Below are 23414 nucleotides of genomic sequence, written 5' to 3'. Positions count from 1 at the left end.
TAGGACATGCCAAAAGAAGAAATAGGGTAGCCTTACATACCTTTCTCGCGGCTTATGCTCGCGCAAAATCAAATCCCGTTTCGCTCAAAATCTACAAATGGTCAAAGTTACCAATTAGGAATTGCAACACTTTTAAGAATTCATTTAATTTTACATTTGTCTACCGAAATTTCGGCAGCACTTCCCCTATATATATGACACCCCCGAGGCTTAGCTCGGCTCATAATATCAACAACAACAACCCAACAATACCAAACGACATCAAAGTTCACAACCAATTAGGTTCTAACACCAATGTTCTTCCTTTCTACATAAGGCGACAATTTCCATTCAAACTTCACAACATCAAACAAACATCAACATTATCGTATTCATTTACTAATTCAAAGTTATTCAAGCGTATTTCCATAACATTCCAAGCAATACACGTGAATTCAATTATTCCCGCAAATTTCCATATTCCATCGAAACTCCTACAAATGCGACAAAACTACAACCTCACATTCCTCTTCTTCCAAATTCATCTATAACAACAACAATTCCACTTTAATATCTCCACTTCCATAATTACATAAAACCATATTTAATCACATAAATTCCTACAACAACTTACAACCAAATTTTCATGCCAACTTAAGCCATTATTCTTCCATTTACATCACAAAGGCCACAACAATACAATTAACGTAATAAATAAAAAATTTCTCATCCCTCTCCTCCAACACAATACACGGCCACACACACCCACTCACAACACACAAAATTTTCATACTTTTCATTTATTTCCACACACTACAATATATATATATATCTTTCATAATATGAACATGATAAAATTCTTACCTTTCTCTAAGATTTTCCACTTGCCACAAAAGGTGTTTTCTTGCCCCGAAAATTATACCACGTTGAAGAGGATCTTGAGCTTAGTAGGAATACAAGAAAATTATAATTTTTAGACCCAAGGTTGATGGCACAAAATTTTTTCTTTCTTTCTTTCTTGCTTTCTCTCTTAGGCCGCCCCTTTCTTTTTTTTTTTCCTCAACTTTTGCTCTCTTGAAGTTTCTTGAACAATGAATGATTCATGGCCCTTATTATTATTTATCACATGAGATAATTAATCATGGATTTGGGCCATTTATTGGCCATGGCCGGCCACCCCTATATTGCGGGCCTCATTTTCTCTTCTTTTTTTTCTGGCCCAATTGTTGTGGCTAATTTTTGTAATTCCCGAAACTAATTTCCAAAATTCTCAATTTTTGCCCTTGGCCTTCCTCCGTATTTCCACATCAACATTTTTATAAACAACATATGTATTAAATAAAAATCAAATATAGCTTTATCCTTTACAAGTCACAATTATTTCAAATTTTTCGAATGTGCAAAATTGCGGGATATAACATCCTCCCCCCTTTAGAACATTCGTCCTCGAATGTTCAATTAACCTTAGGGGGGGGTCGTGTAATACTTCAGGGAAGTTTCTTTCCTCCTTTCATAACCTTTCAAGCATTATAATTGCTATCTCCTTGTCTTCCATTTACTTACTTTTCCTTCCTTTCCACGTATCATCGCATCGGGATCTTCTACCCTTACTGTAGTGAGATTAGTATCAGTTCATTTCATAATATCTATACCCTATCCTTTACTTGTCTCTTAACTTTCGTTCGGCTAATATATTTCATATGTCTTTACACTGGCTGCTGGGCCCCACCGCCGACCGGTACGGCCATAGACGGAACGTTATACGCATACTTATACATTTATTACCATTTACTCACAAAACGCTTCCAAACGTTTACTCAAACTTACCCTAATTCCAGAACTGTACTGTGTTTCCTTCTTCTTCACCGACCGAGTCTGCTTTGGTCTACCCGATCTATCTAGGGTTTCTAACCATTTGGTTCATTCTTATTTCCTTTAGGTTACCCCTGGTTTCACATCTTATTTACATTTACGAAAAATTTGGTGTACTTCCCAGGGGGTCACCCATCCCAAAATTGCTCCGCCCCTAGCACGCTTAACCCCGGAACTTCCGTGCATTTTGATGCATTAGCGCTGGTATAATCGCGTCGACTACCTCACACGACCTTTGTCACGCACTTTAAGGCAGGTCGGTATCTTACACTTTCCGGAAGGTTCTCGTAGCGGGTCCCACTCCGATCTGGAGAGGATCGTTTATTATTATGAAACTACCGGGTTAGCCCCCCCTTTTTTTTATTTTGATTTTTGAACATTCACTTTTATCTGTAGATATGACTACCACAGACAGTTTTATCGATTCGGGTCTCATCCCAGTTTTACTAGCAATCGGGGAAAATATATATATCAATACATATTCATTTCGGAAGAAAGTTAATAATATACTTGTAACTGCATCTGGTGGCGCCTCCTGATCCTGTCGGCTGGCCAACGCATGCAAGCGGTTCGAAGGACCGCTGGAACTGGGAGCTCCGCCACGACCTCTGCCGCGGCCTGCTGGTGTCGGCACACCCTGCCCCGTGGGGCGCATAGCTACAGAAGGGAGAGACGAGCCAGCAACTGACCCAGTGGGCTGGGCTGAACCACCTGAACCTCCCCTATACGGGCACTCTCTCATAACATGGCCTTGACGGCCGCAAGTAAAACAAGCACCGGTGGCGCGACGGCACTCTCCCAAATGGCGCCTACCACACTGGGGACACTGAGGCATAAGTGACCTAGTCTGGCTGAGCCCGCCATTTACCTGCGAATCGGGAGCCCTAGAGCTCTGGCCAGCTCCTGAATATCTGACACTATCAAATCTCTCACCGGTAGGCCGTGGGGGCGCACTTTGCGCTGGCTGGGAATACTGCCTAACATACGGTTGAGGCTGTCCGCCTCGAGACTCCCCAGAGTATCCCATGGACCTGGCCCTCTTGGGCGGCCTCCTGTCTCGATCCCTACTAGGATAATCAGCCCTGTGTCGGTCCTCCATACCCTGAGCATAGGCCTGTAGCCGGGCGATATCCATGTCTGTCTGCAATGCCACCGCCATGCAGCCATCAATCAAATAGCGGTCTAACCCCATCACGTACCGGTGCATCCGGTCAGTCATATCTGCTACTATAGCAGGTGCATACCGGGCCAGAGAATCAAACTCCAAATTATACTCACGAACACTCCGACCCCTCTACTGCAGATGCAAAAATTGATCAACCCGCGCCCGCCGTAACTCCGGTGGCAAAAAGTGGTGGGTGAAAGCAGCCACGAACTCGTCCCAAGTAGCTGGAGAAGCACGCTCACCCCTGGATAGCTCCCAGGACTCATACCAGTGAGCGGCAACATCCCGTAGTCTATGCGAAGCCAACTCAACAGACTCAGTCTCTGAAGCCCTGACCAAATCTAGTGAGCGCCGCATCCCCCGAATAAAGTCATGGGGGTCCTCGTCGGGCTTAGACCCGAAAAACTCTGGAGGGCCACATAATAGAAACTCTCGAACCCTCAGGCTGTCGCGCCTGTCATCATCATCATTATCATCCCTCCGCCCGCGTCTGCGAGCCTGCCCCGCTACCAACGTGGTCAATAACTGCACAGCCTCTCTCAGTGTCCTGTCCTCCACCCCTGGCTGAGGAGCTGGAGGCTCGGGTGCGGGTACTCGGGCCCATGGAGCTGCTGATGGACCTGCTCCAAGCTCCGCCGGTGGTGTAGCAGATCCCTCTGAGTGGGGTACAACCTCGGGCAAATCCTGAACACGAGCCCGGGTAACTCGCTGCGCCTGACTGGTCTCTCCGACCATCCCCTTACCCTTTTGGGCAGCCGTAGCTTTCATCGGAGGCATCACTGAAAAACACAACAACCGATCAGAACAGAATCATCCTAATAGCACAGCTCTATGGCACGATCTAAGATCCAAAGAAAGGTAACACTCTAAATGCCTTGTAGCCTCCTGTTTATAGATGTGGTGCACAACACACCGATAAACAGGACTCTACGAGACACGGCCTGTAGACATTCCGAGGACAAACCGCTCTGATACCACTTCTGTCACGACCCAACCCCGTGGGCCGTGACTAGTGCCCGATATGGGCACCCATACAAACTTACCAACCGAATCACACTTACACTTACATTTTTTTTCTTGAACCTCGTGCGTACAAATTATAAACATATCCTTTAACCCGATACTTATAACATACACGTGACCCGATTATGTTAGCATAGTGCAGGGGAGAATCAAACAGAAACCAAGTACACATTTCTGAGCAAACATGACCCGTAACCCGCATACATGTCTACAGGCCCCTAATACAGACAACAGAATCATATGGCGAGACAGGGCCCCGCCGTACCCCAGAATAATCATAAACACAATAATATGTACAACTGAAGGATCTGTACCAAAAAGGTGGGCTCCGGAACAAAGGAGCACTCCCAAAAGCCGACTGTGTACCTAGGCTGGCGGACCACCACAATAAGCGTCTGTACCTGCGTGGCATGAAGCGCAGCCCCCGAAGAAAGGGGGTCAGTACGGAATATGTACTGAGTATGTAAAGCATGGAATACATAAAATAGAAACATGACCCGAACAACGGTACCAAAACAAGTACGCTATCCAAAATACCAGAGCGCTTACCTTCCACACACAAGTCATCTATATATTCATATGTCGATGTCGGAGGCTAGAAAAAATACAATAAATACGTGAATCATCCTGTGTACCAAAAGCTTACCTACCAAACTCAGGGTGTGCATGACAGGATCGTATATTTTATATGTATATGTCAAATAACATGCCCCGGCCCTTTGTGAGGGACGCGGTATATGGAATCATATATATTAACATCATATATCAAATATTCATGTATCGTGCCCCGGCCCTTGATAAGGGACGCGGTGAAACATAAATCAAATATGCCAATGTCATGTAACATATATGCAAGTAACGTACCCCGGCCCTCAGCGAGGGGCGCGGTGAATCATATTTCATGTATGTCAATGTCATGTATCATGCATGCATGTAACGTGCCCCGGCCCTCTTTTGCGGGACGCGGTGAATGTGCCATCCTGGCCACCACCCCGTCATCATATCATAATGTCATCATATCATACGTAACATGCCCCGGCCCGCAAGTGAGAGGGACGCGGTGAATAATGCAGAGAAATACGCACGAGAACATGTCCTGGCCCGGGCTCAGTGAAATCCAAATCAACGCTTGCACGAACAGAGTAGTGCGAAACCACGTGCACACAATCAAGACCCGAGATACAAACATACTTATATGCAAACACAATATCGATGTCTGGAGGTCCAGAAACAAGTTTCGGGTCGATCGGAACTAGTATACGAAAGATACGAGCGTTCGAAGTACGGAACGCTCCATAAATGTTTCGGAAGTCAATCTTCGCAAAACCGAAGTATTAGTCATATCAGCTATCTTTCGGATGACGTATATAGCAAATTAAGTACAACTTAGATTCATACGCACACACACCACTACATATCAAGGTATTAATTATATCACTTGTTTTCTTTATTAACAACTAAGGAATATATCAAATAGGTCTTTAGGTATCGTGCCAAATTCATATGTATGAAATCAAATAAACTTTCGAAATCATGTGTACGTATCGTAATATATCAATCTTCGGTGAAACCATCATTCGTGTTATCATTCTTACAAAATTTTCTTTAAAACATGCTTCACGAAAGTTGGGGACAATATGACTCATAACATTCTTTCCGACACAAATTCTTTATACTTATTTCGTTACTCGATCATGTCGTGAAATGGGTCATGTCAGGTGTACTTCTATCATTTAGTAATCGGAACGATAGCCAAGAGTTTCCTTTAATTATAGTACGGAATTAAGCCAAATAGAACAATAGGGGAAGATTCGGGAGTAGTGGGTCCACCTCAGATCAAGTCGAGGCGACGGATATGAATCATGGACATTAAGGGCTATAGAGTCATCCAAGGAAGTTTCGAGTCGACTTGATCACATTTACAAAAGTTTCGGACGTTTGATTTCCTTTCGACCAAAACGTGAGATTTATAGTTCAATTAGATTGAATGAATAGTGCTCAAATTCAATTTCGGATTTCTATGAACAGAATTGCCCCCGAGGCTCAAGTATCGACCTAGACTTCCTAGGACATGCCAAAAGAAGAAATAGGGTAGCCTTACATACCTTTCTCGCGGCTTATGCTCGCGCAAAATCAAATCCCGTTTCGCTCAAAATCTACAAATGGTCAAAGTTACCAATTAGGAATTGCAAGACTTTTAAGAATTCATTTAATTTTATATTTGTCTACCGAAATTTCGGCAGCACTTCCCCTATATATATGACACCCCCGAGGCTTAGCTCGGCTCATAATATCAACAACAACAACCCAACAATACCAAATGACATCAAAGTTCACAACCAATTAGGTTCTAACACCAATGTTCTTCCTTTCTACATAAGGCGACAATTTCCATTCAAACTTCACAACATCAAACAAACATCAACATTATCGTATTCATTTACTAATTCAAAGTTATTCAAGCGTATTTCCATAACATTCCAAGCAATACACGTGAATTCAATTATTCCCGCAAATTTCCATATTCCATCGAAACTCCTACAAATGCGACAAAACTACAACCTCACATTCCTCTTCTTCCAAATTCATCAATAACAACAACAATTCCACTTTAATATCTCCACTTCCATAATTACATAAAACCATATTTAATCACATAAATTCCTACAACAACTTACAACCAAATTTTCATGCCAACTTAAGCCATTATTCTTCCATTTACATCACAAAGGCCACAACAATACAATTAACGTAATAAATAAAAAATTTCTCATCCCTCTCCTCCAACACAATACACGGCCACACACACCCACTCACAACACACAAAATTTTCATACTTTTCATTTATTTTCACACACTACAACATATATATATATATATATATATATATATATATATATATCTTTCATAATATGAACAAGATAAAATTCTTACCTTTCTCTAAGATTTTCCACTTGCCACAAAAGGTGTTTTCTTGCCCTGAAAATTATACCACGTTGAAGAGGATCTTGAGCTTAGTAGGAATACAAGAAAATTACAATTTTTAGACCCAAGGTTGATGGCACAAAATTTTTTCTTTCTTTGTTTCTTGCTTTCTCTCTTAGGCCGCCCCTTTCTTTTTTTTTCCTCAACTTTTGCTCTCTTGAAGTTTCTTGAACAATGAATGATTCATGGCCCTTATTATTATTTATCACATGAGATAATTAATCATGGATTTGGGCCATTTATTGGCCATGGCCGGCCACCCCCATATTGTGGGCCTCATTTTCTCTTCTTTTTTTTTTGGCCCAATTGTTGTGGCTAATTTTTGTAATTCCCGAAACTAATTTCCAAAATTCTCAATTTTTGCCCTTGGCCTTCCTCCGTATTTCCACATCAACATTTTTATAAACAACATATGTATTAAATAAAAATCAAATATAGCTTTATCCTTTACAAGTCACAATTATTTCAAATTTTTCGAATGTGCAAAATTGCGGGATATAACAGACGCTCCTAGAAAATGGACAGAGGAGTGCTAGAGGCATTCGACACTATCAAGAGATACTTGTCCAACCCACCAGTCTTGGTACTACCAGGGCCTGGGAGCCCACTGCTGCTATACTTATCAGTTGCTGAAAAGACCTTCAATTGCGTGTTAGGGCCACACGATGAAGAAAGGAAAAAAGATTGTGCCATTTATTATCTGAACAAGAAGTTCACAGCCTGTGAGGCAAGATATATGCTAGTGGAGAAAACCTGTTGTGCTATAACTTGGGTGGCTCAAAAGATGAGGCATTATTTGTCTTCATACACCACTCACCTCATATCCAAGATGGATCCGTTGAGGTATACATTTGGCCAACCCATGGCCATCAGGAAGTTGGCCAAATGGCAGATGCTGTTAAGTGAATTTGACATCATGTACATAGCCCAGAAAGCTGTCAAGGGACAGGCTTTGGCTGACCTACTAGCCACGAGCCCGATGGATGAAGAGCTTGAACCACTCCTCACATATTTCCCAGACGAAGGGGTGTTATCCATAAAACAAGAAGCAACAGAATCCTATACTGGCTGGAAACTTTTCTTTGACGGAGCAGTGAATTACAAAGGTTTCGGAATTGGAGCGATCTTAATATCAGAAAATGGGCAACACCACCCCAAGGTCACCAAGCTTAAATTTCGCTGTACCAATAACATGGCTGAATACGAGCCCTGCATCCTAGGTCTCAGAATGGCACTGGATATAGACATCAATGAATTATTAGTCATTGGAGATTCTGACCTGTTGATTCATCAAGTACAAGGCGAATGGACCACTAAGAATGAAAATATCATACCATATGTGAACTTGGCACAAACATTGTGCAAGAAATTCAGAAAGATTGAATTTCGGCATACACCGAGGGCTCAGAATGAATTTTCCAATGCACTAGCCACGATAGCATTGATGATCCAACATCCTAAAAGCAGTCACATTGACACGCTAAGGATAAGTCTAAAAGAAGAGCATGCCCATTGGTGCCACGTGGAGGCTGAGCCAAATGGCAAACTATGGTACAATGACATCAAAATGTATTTAGAAAGACGGGAATATCCAGAAAACATTACAAATAGATAAGAAAAAGACCATCCGAAGAATGGAAAATGGCTTCTTCCTAAACAAAGAAGTGGTATACCAACGGATGCCGGATTTGGGTCTACTTGGATGTGTAGATACTGGCGAAGCCATCAAACTTCTAGAAGAAGTACATGCCGGAACGTGTGGACCCTATATGAATGGATTTGTACTGGCAAAGAAGATTCTACGAGCTAGATACTATTGAATGGATTTGTACTGGCAAAGATTGCTGCAAATATGTGCAAAAGTGCCATCAATTCCAAATCCACGGTGATCTAATCAAGTTCCCTCCAAGTGAGCTTAATGCGATAAGTTCACCATGGTCTTTTGTTACTTGAGGCATGGATGTTATTGGACCCATTAAACCAGCAGCTTCAAATGGCCACGATTCATTTCAGTTGCTATTGACTACTTCACCAAATGGGTGGAAGCAATTTCTTACAAATTAGTAACAAAGAAAGTGGTAGCTGACTTCCTGTGAAACCATATCATATACCGATTCCGTATACCCAAGTCCATCATAAAAAACAATGGAGCAAATCTGAATAGATATCTGATGAAAGATATCGATGAGCAATTCAAGATCACTCACCGAAACTTGACAGCCTACTGGTCATAAATGAACTAAGCCATCGAAGCAGCCAACAAAAATATCAAGAGGATATTGCGAAAAATGACTGAATTATAAAGGTTGGCACGAGCAGTTGCCTTATGCTTTATTGGGATACCGTACTATGGCCAAAACTTCAACAGAAGAGACACCATATCTGTTAGTCTACTGTACTGAAGTGGTCATACCTGCCAAAGTGGAGATACCTTCTGTGAGAATCATTCAAGAAGCAGGATTAGACAATGCTGAATGGGTCTAAGCTCGATATGAACAATTGGCTCTAATTGATAAGAAAAAGATGGTTTCCGTATGTCACAGTCAACTGTACTGACAAAGAATGGCAAGGGCCTTTAACAAGTGAGTCAGAACTAGACTTTTTCGAATTAGGCAAATGGTTCTAAAAGAATTTTCCCACCTCAAGATGAATACAAAGGAAGTTTGCTCCCAACTGGCAAGGTCCTTATGTGGTTCGCAAAGCACTCTCCGGAGGAGCGATGTATTTGCAGAAATGGATAGACAAGAGTGGCCGAAGCTAATCAACCCAGATGCAATCAAGCACTACTATACATGAAAACATAGTTTTTCTGTTTGTAATAGCACTCTTTTCTTGTAATCATTTTACATTCGCTTGTGTTAAGTTATTCCCTTTGCTTGTAATCATTTTGTAATAGATAGGAAAGATCAAAACATCTTTTGCAATATGAACTACGCAATGACCTGATTTCCCCGCAGTGGGATACGTAGGCAGTCCATTTGGGACTCGGTCGCATTATTAGTAAAAACCAAAATTCCCCTATTTTTATTTCTAAACTACGTTCGACCTGAATTCCTACTGCTATAGGATACGTAGGCACTCTTTGAGCTCGGACGCACCAAAAGAAAAAACCAAAAAACCCCTAGAAAGCCTCAGAGATAGGACATCACAAAGGAGCAAGGATTGTTGCACGCCCGACTGGGGCAAAATTTTTTAGAAGATCTTAAAAATTTGCGCCGTCAATCTGCTACAAAGAGTCAACTAACCCAGAGTTTCGAACTGGGTCAGAAGTTTTGAGAAGGAGCTCTCACAATTCCGCATTTACTCAACACTAAACTGGGGCAGTAATTTTGAGGAGACTTCAAAATTTCCTAGAAGATTCGGCATGAGAATTCGTCGATCGAAATTTAAACTGGGACAGAAGTTTTGAGAAAAGGTCACAAAAATTCCGCGTGAGGAAAGAAGAACCCCAGTCACGGAAGAAGGGATCTATCTCGTTCAAAGCACATGTCATGACAATTAATCTTATCGCTTTCAAAATAATGCATTTATTTTTCTACAAATAAGATATCTTTATGGTAACATTACTAAATGATTTTCTGCATAATGAAAATAGATTTATCTTTTGAATACCGGAGCTGAAGGGGTTTCGAGTCTAGAAAGCCGAAGATACGACAGTACCGACAATACGAATCAACTTTAAACAGGAAAAACTAATCTCTTTCTGATGCAGGTCCCCGGGATGTCGGAAGACGATCCTTTTTCTAACTTTGCTTATGTGCAGGAAACGGTTCGTCGAAAAAGATCAAGACAACTGATAAGATCAGGCTTTCAAAATATATACCTAGCCACGAGGGATATGAATGATTTTGAATGCCATCAAAGGGAAAACATCTAGCCACAAGGGATATCAGGTTTTGAATGCCACCAAGGGCGAATCTTTAGCCATAAGGGCTATAAAACACGAAAAATGCCAAAAAGGCGAATATCTAGCCATAAGGGCTATGAAAGGATGAAAATGCCATGAGGGAAAAATATAAAATTCACAAAGGTTGGAAAATCACTGAAATTGCTGTAAAGGAAAATGTTTGGCCAAAAGGGTCGCAGTAAAACATTACGGCATACCTGATCAAGAGGGTCACAGCCGGTATAAAGGACGAAAGAAAGACGATTTGGCCAAAAAGGGCCATATCTGTCATTTATATCACTTCTTCTTATTTTCCTAGAGGGCCATTGCATAGATATTTTTTTTTACTGCCAGGAGGTTTATTTATACAAACATGTCGAGAGGTACATTCATACAAGCATGCCAAGAGGGCCATTCATACAGGCATGCCAAGAGGGCCATTCATAACAAACATGCAGAGAGGGCCATTCATACAAACATGCCAAGAGGGTCATTCATACAAACATGCCAAGAGGGCCATTCGTACAGACATGCCAAGAGGGCCATTCATAACAAACTTGTCGAGAGGGCCATTCATACAAACATGCCAAGAAGGCCATTCATACAAACATGCCAAGAGGACCATTCATACAAACATGCCAAGAGGGCTATTTATTTCAATTGTCGAAAGGGCCATGCATATAAACTATAGGATGCCACAAGACAACAAAGCGATGTAAAACCAGTCATAAGACCATAATATTTGCCCCAAAAAGACGAATCGATGTAAAATCGATCAAAAGACCGCAGTATTCGTTCAAAAAAGACAAGACGATGTAAACCCGGGCAGGTGACTATAGTATTCGTCACCCAAAAATCAACGTTACTCAGCAGATGGAAGCAGATTTGTAGCCGGCAAACAGAGCAGGTGGATTAAGTCAAATCCAGATAGATTACGGAGAAACCGTGGAACCCTTTCTTATGCAGCCGGTCGAGATAAAGTGCCCATGAGAGTCAAGCTCTCCGGCAGAACTGGGAAGATTACTTCTCACCATGTTCAGCCACGCAAGATTGCTTATTTGTTTATGTGCCTTGTTTGTTTTTATTATTCCGCTGCCGGTCAGACACTCACCGGCACACACAAAGGAACTCCCACATAAGGGATGACACTTTTCCTTCGATCAAGTCAAACTACAGGTGACTTGATTCCCAAGAATAGGGATATGTAGGTAGACTCAATACCAGAGAGTCAATCACACTCCTACCAATCACACCGAACTGCCATCTTGACATCCGGGAAATTCGAGAATTTGCTTTCATTTGCATTTAGAATTCATAATCGAGTTGAACTCAAAGTGGCCTGAATTCTCATGAAACCTGAGATATGTAGGAAACCCAGAAAACAGGGTCCGGCCAAATATTTTGAAAATTGCATAAAAATGAGAGGTAATATGGGTCAGTCAAAAATCAGGGCCAGTCAAATTTCGTTGCTCGAGAATAGTCCCGCCATCCCCGAACATCGAAGGGGCAGTTGTTGACACCAAATTTTTGACCTCCCATAACTTATTTTGATTACCCAGGGTCCTTGAATATTAAATAAAGTGAAATATATATTTCTTAGAAGTCAAAATAATTTTATAAAATTATTTAGATAATATTTTAACATTTTGGTTTTTGCTTGATAAAGTAATTTATATAATATTATATATTAACTTAAGTATTTTAAAATTATGATGTTTTGCTAAGATTAAACAAGAGAAAATAATTTACAACAATTATTTAAATTGTTAAGTTGTCAATTGTTAAGTATTTCACTCTATTTAATTCAAGGAAATTGATTAATTAAAATAAATAATCTTTTTTTCCCGTCAAATTTTAATTTCTGCATAATCTAGTCACATTGACAATTTTAAATTAATCATAATTGATTTATATAACTAATTACGGTTATATTTGTAAATTGCTTATGATGTTTTAATTACGGCTACAATTGAAATAATCAATTAGTTAGTCAATTAAGGACATAATTGAAATAACAAATTTCATGTTTTGACTCAATTAAGGCCATGCTTGCAAATCCAGTTTATTTTATCAAATCAGCCATGTTTTTATATTAATTGATTAATTAGTTTTAATTAAAATGCTTTAGTAATCAACCCTTTTAATTTTGCCTACTCATTAATTTGCACATTTTGACACACACACACACACACACACACACACACACACACATATATATATATATATATATATATATATATATATATATATATATATATATATATATATATATATATATATGAAAAACGAGCCTACCATTCTCTTTTTTTAAGTGGCATGCTATTCTCTTGTCTTAAGTGGACTGAGTCCAGCCCAACAAGGGTCGGACCCGGCCCAACGTCTAAATAAAGAGGGGCAAAGCCCCTTATCTTTTCATTTATCGTCAAAACAGCCCCCGCCCCTTCCCCTTTCCCTCTTTCTTTAGGAAACCCTAGCGCCGCCATGAGCTGGTAGATTCGCTCCTATGTCATCCTTGCCATTTTCAGAATAGTTGCAGGTACACCGTGCTTTTATCTGGTCTAGTGTGACCATGTTGAGCAACGTATTTAATGTTTTACATTTTCTTATCAAATACTGTCCCAACACGATATATCTCGCTACTTTTCTTTGATTTTTAGACGATTCAACAGTAATACTCTGCTAATCCTCAATTGTTTTTTGGTTGTTTGTGAATTTGAATCCTTGGTTGCTATTGGTTCATGAGGAACTGAGAAGATCGACTCATTTTGGGTTAAATCTGTTCATTTGCATTTTCTTAGCCGTTGATGTTGTTTATGATGGCATGCTATTGAGAAATTTCAGAAGTCCCACATCGTTTGGAACTTAGGGTTTTATGATTTAAGGGTTCTATAAATAGAACCCCAACTTTGCAAAAAGAGGAGGACTTTAGGGAAGGAATATACACATATTCACCAAAAGAACTCGATTCTCTAGTTTTGGCTATTTTTCCTTTGAAGCTTTGATTTTGAGTCCTAAGTTAAAATTTTATGTTTCTTTTTCTTTATTATGTGGCTAAGTGTGAGGTGAAAGAAGTATAAGGCTTTCCAATTTCAACACTCGACTAGGGCTGCGCATTAAAGAGGTGATTTTCTTTCCCTAGTTATTTATTTTAGTTCATTTCAGTCATTTATGTACTCTAATGCTTGTATGGCTTGATGTTTGGGGTTATTTGTGATGTTTTTAGTCCTGTAATGCTAGTTTTGTTTTAGTTTAATCTCGTTTTACTTAATTTTGTAATGGTTTAGTCTTATGTGCACTTACAAAATTAGTTATGTAGATTTTAAGAACTTATTTGTATATCCTTTGATTAAGTTATGAATTATTTTAGATAAATAACCTATTAATTATATAAATATGTGTTTTATTTCTTCATGATCAGTGGTTTGAGTTTTCTTTTTAAGCCATGCCCTTTCTCGCTTATGATAGTTTGAAGTATGACCTATGTATTTAAGAATTAACTAGTTATGAGTCATTCATGAAATTCGGGATACTTGACTAAGTTTGAGTCATCTACATTTTGAATGAAGTAATGTGACATGATTATCATTCTAATATCTTAGTCTGTGAATTCCGTTTGCTTTGTACATAACTGTTAAGTGTTTTAACATGGTTTTTTGTAATATTGGACCTTACTCACTTGTCAACTTATAAGCCTGAAAGAGGCATGTTGATCTGAGTCTAATGGAATCTGAGGAATATCATTAGTCTCTTGAGAGTTGTTTGGTCACAAAATTCTTGTAAAGTTCATCATCCTGTCTCAATACTTACTTGGTTTTAATGAGTTTCAATTAATGCTTTGGAGTCTTTGTCATGTGTAAAAACCAGTTCTGTTTTATGTTTGATTCAGCTTGGCTCATGAACAGCCACCGTTTCCCTTGTTTGAGTCTAGCTTTATGCTTTGTATGGTCCACTTGTGAACTTGTGTTGATGTGCATACATGGTTGTTTGTTTTACCCCTTTCCATGATACATATCAAAATTATTATTAAGGAATTTAGTCTATGCACATCTGTTGAGTCTGTCTTTGTCTCTTTTTAATCCCTATAAGTTGTGGAGCATTGGTCTTTGCTTTTATTGGAGTAGCCTTGATCAGCAGGATTTATTACAATGTGATAGCCCTATTCTAGACCAACAATTTGAAGCTAAATGATTATGCAATACTTCCTGCTTTTTTGGTTAAGTTCTGTTTTCAAAAATGTGTTTAAAAACTAGTAACTAACCATGCTTAAAACTAAGTACATTTTACTCTATCTTTTATTTGGGACAATGTTTAAAAGTGAAGCACTCATGCTTATCTTACTTGGTCAGATTTCTTTGTTTGGATCTTGTGCCTGGTTACATTTTTCTTGTTAAAAGAGTTAAACTTTTTTTGGCTAAAAGATGATCTGTTTGGATTTTGAATTTGCTTTGGGATTCCTAGTCGTGCTCTTGTGTTAGGAGGCCTTGTTTGACAGAAGTGCTAAATTTGCAACTGATCTATTGGACTTTAAAACTGGGACATTTTGAGTTGTTTGAGAACTGTCAAACCTCTTTTGGTGAAACTCATTTTTTGTGTTGATAAATAAGTTAGTCCAATCTAAGTGAATGATAATTTGCCAGGAAGCTTTGCTTAATCACTTTGTCTGACTTATTCACTAAGGTTAAAATGAAGCACCTACCCTTCATGATATACTGGTTTTAAACTGTGCTTTACTACTTCACCACAAAGATAACTAAGAGTAGATATCTTGGCAGTTCATCTGAGTGCATTAAGGTTTTTTAAATGAATGTAGAAGTCTTATTGCTCTTTCATATTTTCAAGTGTATGTTTGGTTGAAAATTTTGCTTTCTTGGATACAAGCTAATTTTGGAATATGCTGCTTGCTTGATAATTAGATGTGTGACACATAATGGCTATTAATTGTTTCTCTTTGGAGGTTAGTCACTCATTACTTAAGTTCATTCTTATGCTTTTGTGTTACTTGCTTGGGGAATGCCTCCCTGAATTGATTAAGTGCTGCTGCCATTAGATATACTGGTTTTGTATTCATATAACTGTGGCTTATCTCTTGCTTTGTCGTGACTGTGTAATAGAAGTGCTTATGTGTTTCACTATTCATGTTTGGATTTAATAGGATATTAATGATAAGATAACCAAGTCCGTTAAATATATACCTAGATATATTAATTAGGATGCTGTTTGTTGACACCATTTTATATACACTTCATCTCCCATAATACTATGAGCCTAAACACATAAGTGCAGAGGCAAAATAGCACTTAGGGATGAAGCTCAAACCTTCCCTGGTGTCTACCATGTCTGGGTTCCTGGAAACCCCTTGGATCTTGTGTGGCTTCAGGAACAAGAAGGTAAGAGCATTCCCTTTTGGGCTATTCTAATCTCTCAAGGTGTGTGTAAAACCATGGTATGTTGGCTGGTGATGATGTATGATTATTTGATTGGCATTGTCCATTTTTTTTAGCTTAAGGAAGTAACCTTATTTGTCTGTTTATTTACCCTTCAGTTCTGGGCTCTGAATCTTTTATTATTGGCCTATTGATACGCTCAAATTACACCTATTAATGGCGTAAAGCGGACGTTGTCAAATATAGTAACCCAACAAGGTTGGGGTCGAATCCCACAGGGAATATGGAGAGAAAAAAGAGTACTAATCGTATGTGATACCAATCTTTAAACGCTTTAATCCTATTCCGGATAGTTTGAATTGATTGTTGAATAATGTAATTGAATACTTTGACTTAGAATGTAATTAATATGAGAGAGAGACTAAGGTTGTGTTTCCCAATTTGATTAGATATTATGCTTCGGATTTCAATGTGATATACTTCTAATGGTTGTTCTAAGAATATGCACTTGATCTCTTAAAGACTTCTTAATGTTTCCCAACAGTTAAGCAGTATTTCCTCTTTATGATTCTTCCGAATATAAAAGAGTTACGATCGAAGAGCGACCAATAATGCCAATTTAGACTTATTCTTATTCCTAAGTTAGTCTATTAAACGAGGGTTAACGCCTCGAGTCATTGTTATTCAATCTTACCAATATTGACTCTCTTTCCCAAGAAAAGTCAATATAATGGCTTCGGCTAATGCTTGCAATCATTACCCAACGTTACAACACAAAGATAGAATAAATAACAACAACCATTATGCATATATCAATAATAGAAACCCATTCACATAATACCCATCATGGGATTCACAACCTTAGAATTGAAATTAGCTACTCATAATGTTTCTTGACAGAAAAAGCTTAAAGATTAACATAATACACTTACAATACTAATACAAGATGGAATGAGAGTGAAGTTGTTGCCTTAAATGCTCCAATCACTTCAAGATTAAAAATCTAGGGTTTATGCCTCTAAAATAAAATCTGAATAATGAATTAAAACCCTACATTATGTATTTATAGAGCCAAAAATCGCGCCAAGTTTCTGGACAAAAATGCCCTTACGCCGCATTGTTACGGACCGTAACACAGGTTACGGTCCGTCCTTCATTTCCTCATTTGACCACTTCGACGTTACGGCCACCATGCGACGGACCGTACCCTGTGTTACGGTCCGTCCTTCTGAAGCGTAAGTGGTGACAATTACTTGGCAACTCTCTGGAAATTTGGATGATGTTACGGTGAAGGGTTACGGACCGTAACATGAGTTACGGACCGTAACACTAAACCGTAACACTGAAGATTTTATTGAAACTCTCTGGAAATTTAGCTCATGTTACGGTGACATGTTACGGACCGTAACATGAGTTACGGACCGTAACACTTCACCGTAACACTGATGGTTTCAATGAAACTTTTTGGAAATTCAGGCCTTGTTACGGTTCAAAGGTACGAACCGTAACATGAGTTACGGACACCGTTACGGTCCGTAACATGAGTTACGGACACCGTTACGGTCCGTAACATGAGTTACGGACCGTCGCTTAGCTCAAATTTGTCCGTTTTTCCAGCATTACTTCTCAATTCCGATCCTTAGTTAATCAACCCTATAAAACACAAAAATAACATAAGAAACAATATAAAAACACTTAAAATCAAGCACTATTTCTAGTTACAAAGGCATAAAATGTGCCAAAATTCACGGCACATCAACACCCCCAACTTAAGCTTTTGCTTGTCCTCAAGCAACTACAACAATACTCACTACTAACACACGACATCTTAGCAAAATAAGAATGACTACGGTGGTTTTGGCATGTGTTCCTAGCACGGACTCTTCAATTCAAGAAAAATATTTAGGCTCTTATCCATCTCCTATTTGTGACACAAGATGCACATTTCGGAAAAATGTCAATTCACTATGCAACCTCAATTAATGACATAATCATAGTACGGGGGCCTCTATGCACATGAATTTCAACTTCCGGAAAGCCAGTTACTTTGAAACCTACAATCCTTATGCCCTCACATAGACCAAAGAATGTCCCAACACACATTTACGACATAAATGGGACAGAAGACTAAAGAGACAGAAGAACACTCATACTCACAAAGAAATTTGCATACCATGCGTGCACATACCATAGGCTTGCCTTTATTTTCCATGCATTCAACTTTGAACAATTTGATCGTGATCACATTAGGACTTTTTGGGCTTGTAACATTGGCTTAGGGACGGGTAGGATGAATATTTGGGTATCGGTGACTCACTCTCCTCGACACTTCTTTTTGACTTCATTCACCATTCTTCCTATCATTTCCGACCCTCCCTTTTTAGCGTGGATTTATTTAGAAGTTTGAACAAATTTATTTATTTAATTTTTTTTTTTTTTTTTATATATATATATATATATATATATCCACGCTGAATTATGTCCCTTTATATTCGTGATTACCCCCAACAGGCCTTTGACCTCATTTTCCTCATCTTTGACTTATCACCCCCAACTTAGGCTTTTAGCCTCATTTTCCGCATTTTTGACTTGTCACCCCCAACTTAGGCTTTTAGCCTCATTTGTCAATCTTCCGTGTCAAGGAGCGACTTGGTGCCAAATGGGTTTATTCGAAGAAAAAGTCTATAGGCTCAAAAATGGGAGACTAGGGATCATTTTCTGTATGGGCCAGGCTCATTTAAGATACTTTGGGGTTAATACAAAGAAAGCCTAAGATCACTTCACAATCTAATTCTCCTTAGAATTCACGCACGACCAACCGGGCAAGTTCTAGATTGCAGGCATCATATGCAAATAGAAGCTAAAAACTCACAACACAATGGCATAAGGATTGTTTAAATACTCCGACTTCATTTCCGTTTGAAGATTTCACATACATAAACACCCTTTCTTTGCAATGTCATTAAAAGAACCATACATGTCAATATCAACAACTCAGTTTTGATGTACATCACAAATTATTTTTCGGAGGGATATCATTGAACTTGTAAAAACCATTTTTATCTATGCTAGAAACACGGACCACCACCACTTAAGTCAGCATTACTTTACTTCTATATTAAACATTCTAAACATGCTAGGTTCAACATACACACAGCATTCTTCGGGAATAGAAACACATAGCAAAGAACAGCCGAAGAACGTCCTAACACATACTTGTTAATAAAAACAATACCAACAAAACAAAACAATAACAATTGTCTTAAACACATGCTTACTATCACAATTTTGATAAGATATTTACCAAAACAAAACAATAAAAACAATATCCAGTATACTAAAACAGCAATCCCAACAACCAATCAGCAAATACCACACCCCCAGCTTAAAAGCATGCATTGCCCTCAAAGCATCAATATAACGCAGTAAAAAATTTGGAGGGCCTCCCTGGAGCGCACTAGGCACTCGGATCTGTCGCAGCATCATGGGGTGGAGCAGTGGATGGGGGAGAAATACGGTGAGCCGGCTCTGTAGGCTGAGTTGAGCTAGAAGTAGCTCCTGCGGTGTCGGAACTTAACCGGGACTCCTGGCGGATTCTTTTCAAAGTACGCCGCTCCTCTTCCTCATTCTGTGGGCGTAACTCAGCATATGGATCAAGACTTTGGAGAGTGGGCTCGAGATCTGGCGAGGCTCTGCTTCGCTTCCCTTTGTCCAAAGAGGGGATATCCTCCTCCAACTCCTCGTCGTGCTGTTCCTCAACCGTGTCATCGTTGTCATCATCCCCTAGTAAGCTCTGAATCGGCTGGTATAGGGTCTGTACCAACTCCGTGTGTACTTTAGGAAGCTGGTCTGTCGCCACAGCCACTTCCTGGGCCTTCAATTTCTGCACATCATCCTTGACAGACCGCAACTCACTCCGAATAGCGCCCAATTCCATAGTAGGGTGTGTCCTAGTCAGCTCAGTCATCCTGCGCTCAATACCATCTATCCGGGAGTGGATTTGTAATGATTGTAGGTGGTCCGCAGCCATCTGTTCTTTTATCTGTTCTTTTATCGGTCGCAGCGCTGCATCAATAGCCCTTTTTGTGTATAATTTTAGCTCAGTCATGATCTGCTTGACCTGCCTATCTGTGCGATCTGCTTGTAAGACCACCGCCCCAAAATTGTCCCGGTTGAACATCATTTTTCTCGCAAGCTCGGGTGGGACTCCTGGTGTTGCCTGCGGTGGTGCTGGGCTTGCTCCAGTGGAAGAGGTAGGACCACCCGAAGTAGGTGCGGCTGGAGGTGGCATAGGCTGTGTAGCATGATCAGCCGGTGGAGCCTCAGAATCTGTGTGCTGATCCGCAGCAGCTCCCTCTTCACCCATGATAGCCAAGGGTATAACATCTGATCCCGTAGGCCCCTCCGGCACCTCAGAAACCGATGCAGAGGGCAACGAACCCTGGCTGAACACCTCATCTTTCCCTTTTGTGATGTCATAAATATGGCTGGCAATCACACTGTGATCGATATGGGGTAGGGGTTCTGGTTCTGCACGCAAGCATAGTAGCGTAAGCAGGCATGGATGAATGAGGGAAGTGGCCGGCTGGGTGGCTCTCTCTCGGAGGTCTTCGGCTATCAGTCGCCCGAAGTTGATCTTATATCGCGACATTGTGGAAGCCACAAGAACAGCCCTGTCTGGAGTCAAATAATTATCTGATTGGGTAGGACGGATTCGGAACAGAACAATTTGCCACCAAAACTTTGCCTCTGGCGTTAGGGTGTTTTTCCAAATCCGCGTGGTGGCTGTCAACTTTGGCACTATGGCCCATTCAGGATCTGTTGTCCGTGCAATAACAGAAGCTACCCATTTTCGGACGGGGATTGTATCCTTCTGTTCAATTTTGTAGGCAAACTCCCCTTCTTCCGCTGCTGTAGGCTCTATATAATCTTCCCCGAATAGTGTTTTATTTATAGCCGATGGAGAGACATCTATCTTCTTTGTCCGGAATACAACCTCATTCATTGCCGGTACTTGAGTTGCTCGCTGCCCTTTCTTCACTACTTTGAATACAACTGCCCCATATGAAGCGTAGAATTCCCTAACAAAAACCGATATGTAGGACCCAACGGGGTTTTTCAAAAACTCCAACTTGTGGAATCGGATAGTATCACTAATGCCGGGATATCCTTCGATTCCATCGAAAATGACATTCCGTTCCTCGAAAATACTCCGCCTTGGGTCCATTCCCTCACCTTTTACTCGCTCACACCCCTTGTTATACAAATCTTCAGATCCCTCCACATTAAACCGGAGGATCTTCTCAGTCATAGTTTGCAGCCGAATGTCAAGTTTCCTTCTTTCCTGTTCGCGCTCTTTTTCGCGCTCCTCCGCAGTAGACTGTCTAATGGGTGGTTGAGGTCGGTGTGTTGGTGTGATAGCCCGCTGGGGTTCACTTTGGCTTGACGAACTCGACGAGCTCGACTCTCTTAACTCCTCAGTCGAGGAGGAACTTTCTGATTGTGGGTCTGGTTGGCTGGGTGCAACTGGTGGGGGTGGCTTGCTGGGTGCGACCGGCCTCTTTTTAGGCCTGGCGTCCTTGATCAGATCGTCGTCGCGCAGCCGTGAGGTTACCTTGCTTGGAGCACGACCTTTTCCTTTTTGCGCGACCTTAGGTGAAGCCTTCTTTGATTGTCGTGGTTTACCCATACCTGTGGAAGGAAAAGTTAGATATGATGTACGAGAAGTTGTAAAAATTTTACACCTTATGAATTTAAGCCAAAGACTTTAATTAGGTCAGGTACCGTAACACAGTCGACGGACCGTCGATGGTGTTACGGGCCGTATCTTCATCCGTAACTGAAATGGTTCAATTAAGCAAAGGGACCGTAACACATTCGACGGTCCGTATCATAGTATACGGTTCGTAACGTCGCACCGTAACGTGATCAAAATTTCCAGAAAAGTTACTGGAAATTTGAGAGGTGTTACGGTGTGATGTTACGGTCCGTAACGTACGTTACGGTCCGTAACACATAATGACGGGCAACAGAGTAGCAAACAAATGGCTTGGCCAAATTTTATCGTTTTAAGCACGAGGCCAAGATTTTCTACTTAATGATCCATGGGTATGTTGTGAAACAATATTATATCCCCTCACATGCCTCGGGTTACTCAGACTTCACCCGATTTTATTAAATTTTTCATTGGGGACTTGTATCGAACAGTTGGTGGGCAAACCGATTTAGTAATTTCACGAATGAAACCTTCAACCTACCAATCCCAACCCCCAACCAATGTCAAATCCCCCATAACTTATCAATTTAAATGCAAACTCAATCAACACAGCCCAAAACACGAATTTCAACACATATTTTACGAAATTACTCATGAGCATCATAGAACTCGCATTGATAGCTAAAAGAAAAGAGTAAAGACATGTAATACCTGATCGTTGGCGATTGTAAGGATGAAACTCAACTTAAAACAGTGATTGTGGATAAGAAAATAGTAATGAGATTTTAGAGAAATATGGGGGAGAATGAGAGGAGGATGAAGAGAGGAGGATGTGAAGAAGAGAAGAGAGGATTTATGAGGGAGAGGGAGTTGAAAAACGTGTGAAGAATCGTTATAATTGGGAATGGGAACCGTCGGTAATGTATTTAAACATTTCCGACAATTACGTTACCTGTTACGGACCGTATCATAGGATACGGTCCGTATCTTGTGTTACGGTTCATCAAACGACCCCGTTTCGTTTATTCATTAATGACCTGGCAGTCCAATTGACGGACCGTAACTCGTGTTACGGTCCGTATCACCTGGCGTAACATGTTGAAAATTTCCAGTGAAGCCCATATTTTGCATCAAAGTTACGACACAGTGTTACGGTCCGTAACACGTACGACGGACCGTAACTCGTACCGTAACACTCTTCCTCACCCTTCAGTGATTTTTTATTTTTTCTTTTTGCCTGTTACGCTTCATGATACGGACCGTAACAAGAGTTACGGGCCGTAACGTGGAGCGTCTCGCCTTGGATCACTTGGTAGTTATTTGGTCCCTTCAGTTCTCAAAATCCCACCACATTAGCACATCAACAACACAAAAGAATACAATGAAAATACAAACTTTAAACTA

This window comes from Lycium barbarum, chromosome 7 (assembly GCF_019175385.1).
Source record: "Lycium barbarum isolate Lr01 chromosome 7, ASM1917538v2, whole genome shotgun sequence".
Lineage (NCBI taxonomy): Eukaryota > Viridiplantae > Streptophyta > Magnoliopsida > Solanales > Solanaceae > Lycium > Lycium barbarum.
The sequence above is the reverse complement of the archived record's forward strand: the minus strand, read 5'-3'. Positions refer to the sequence as shown.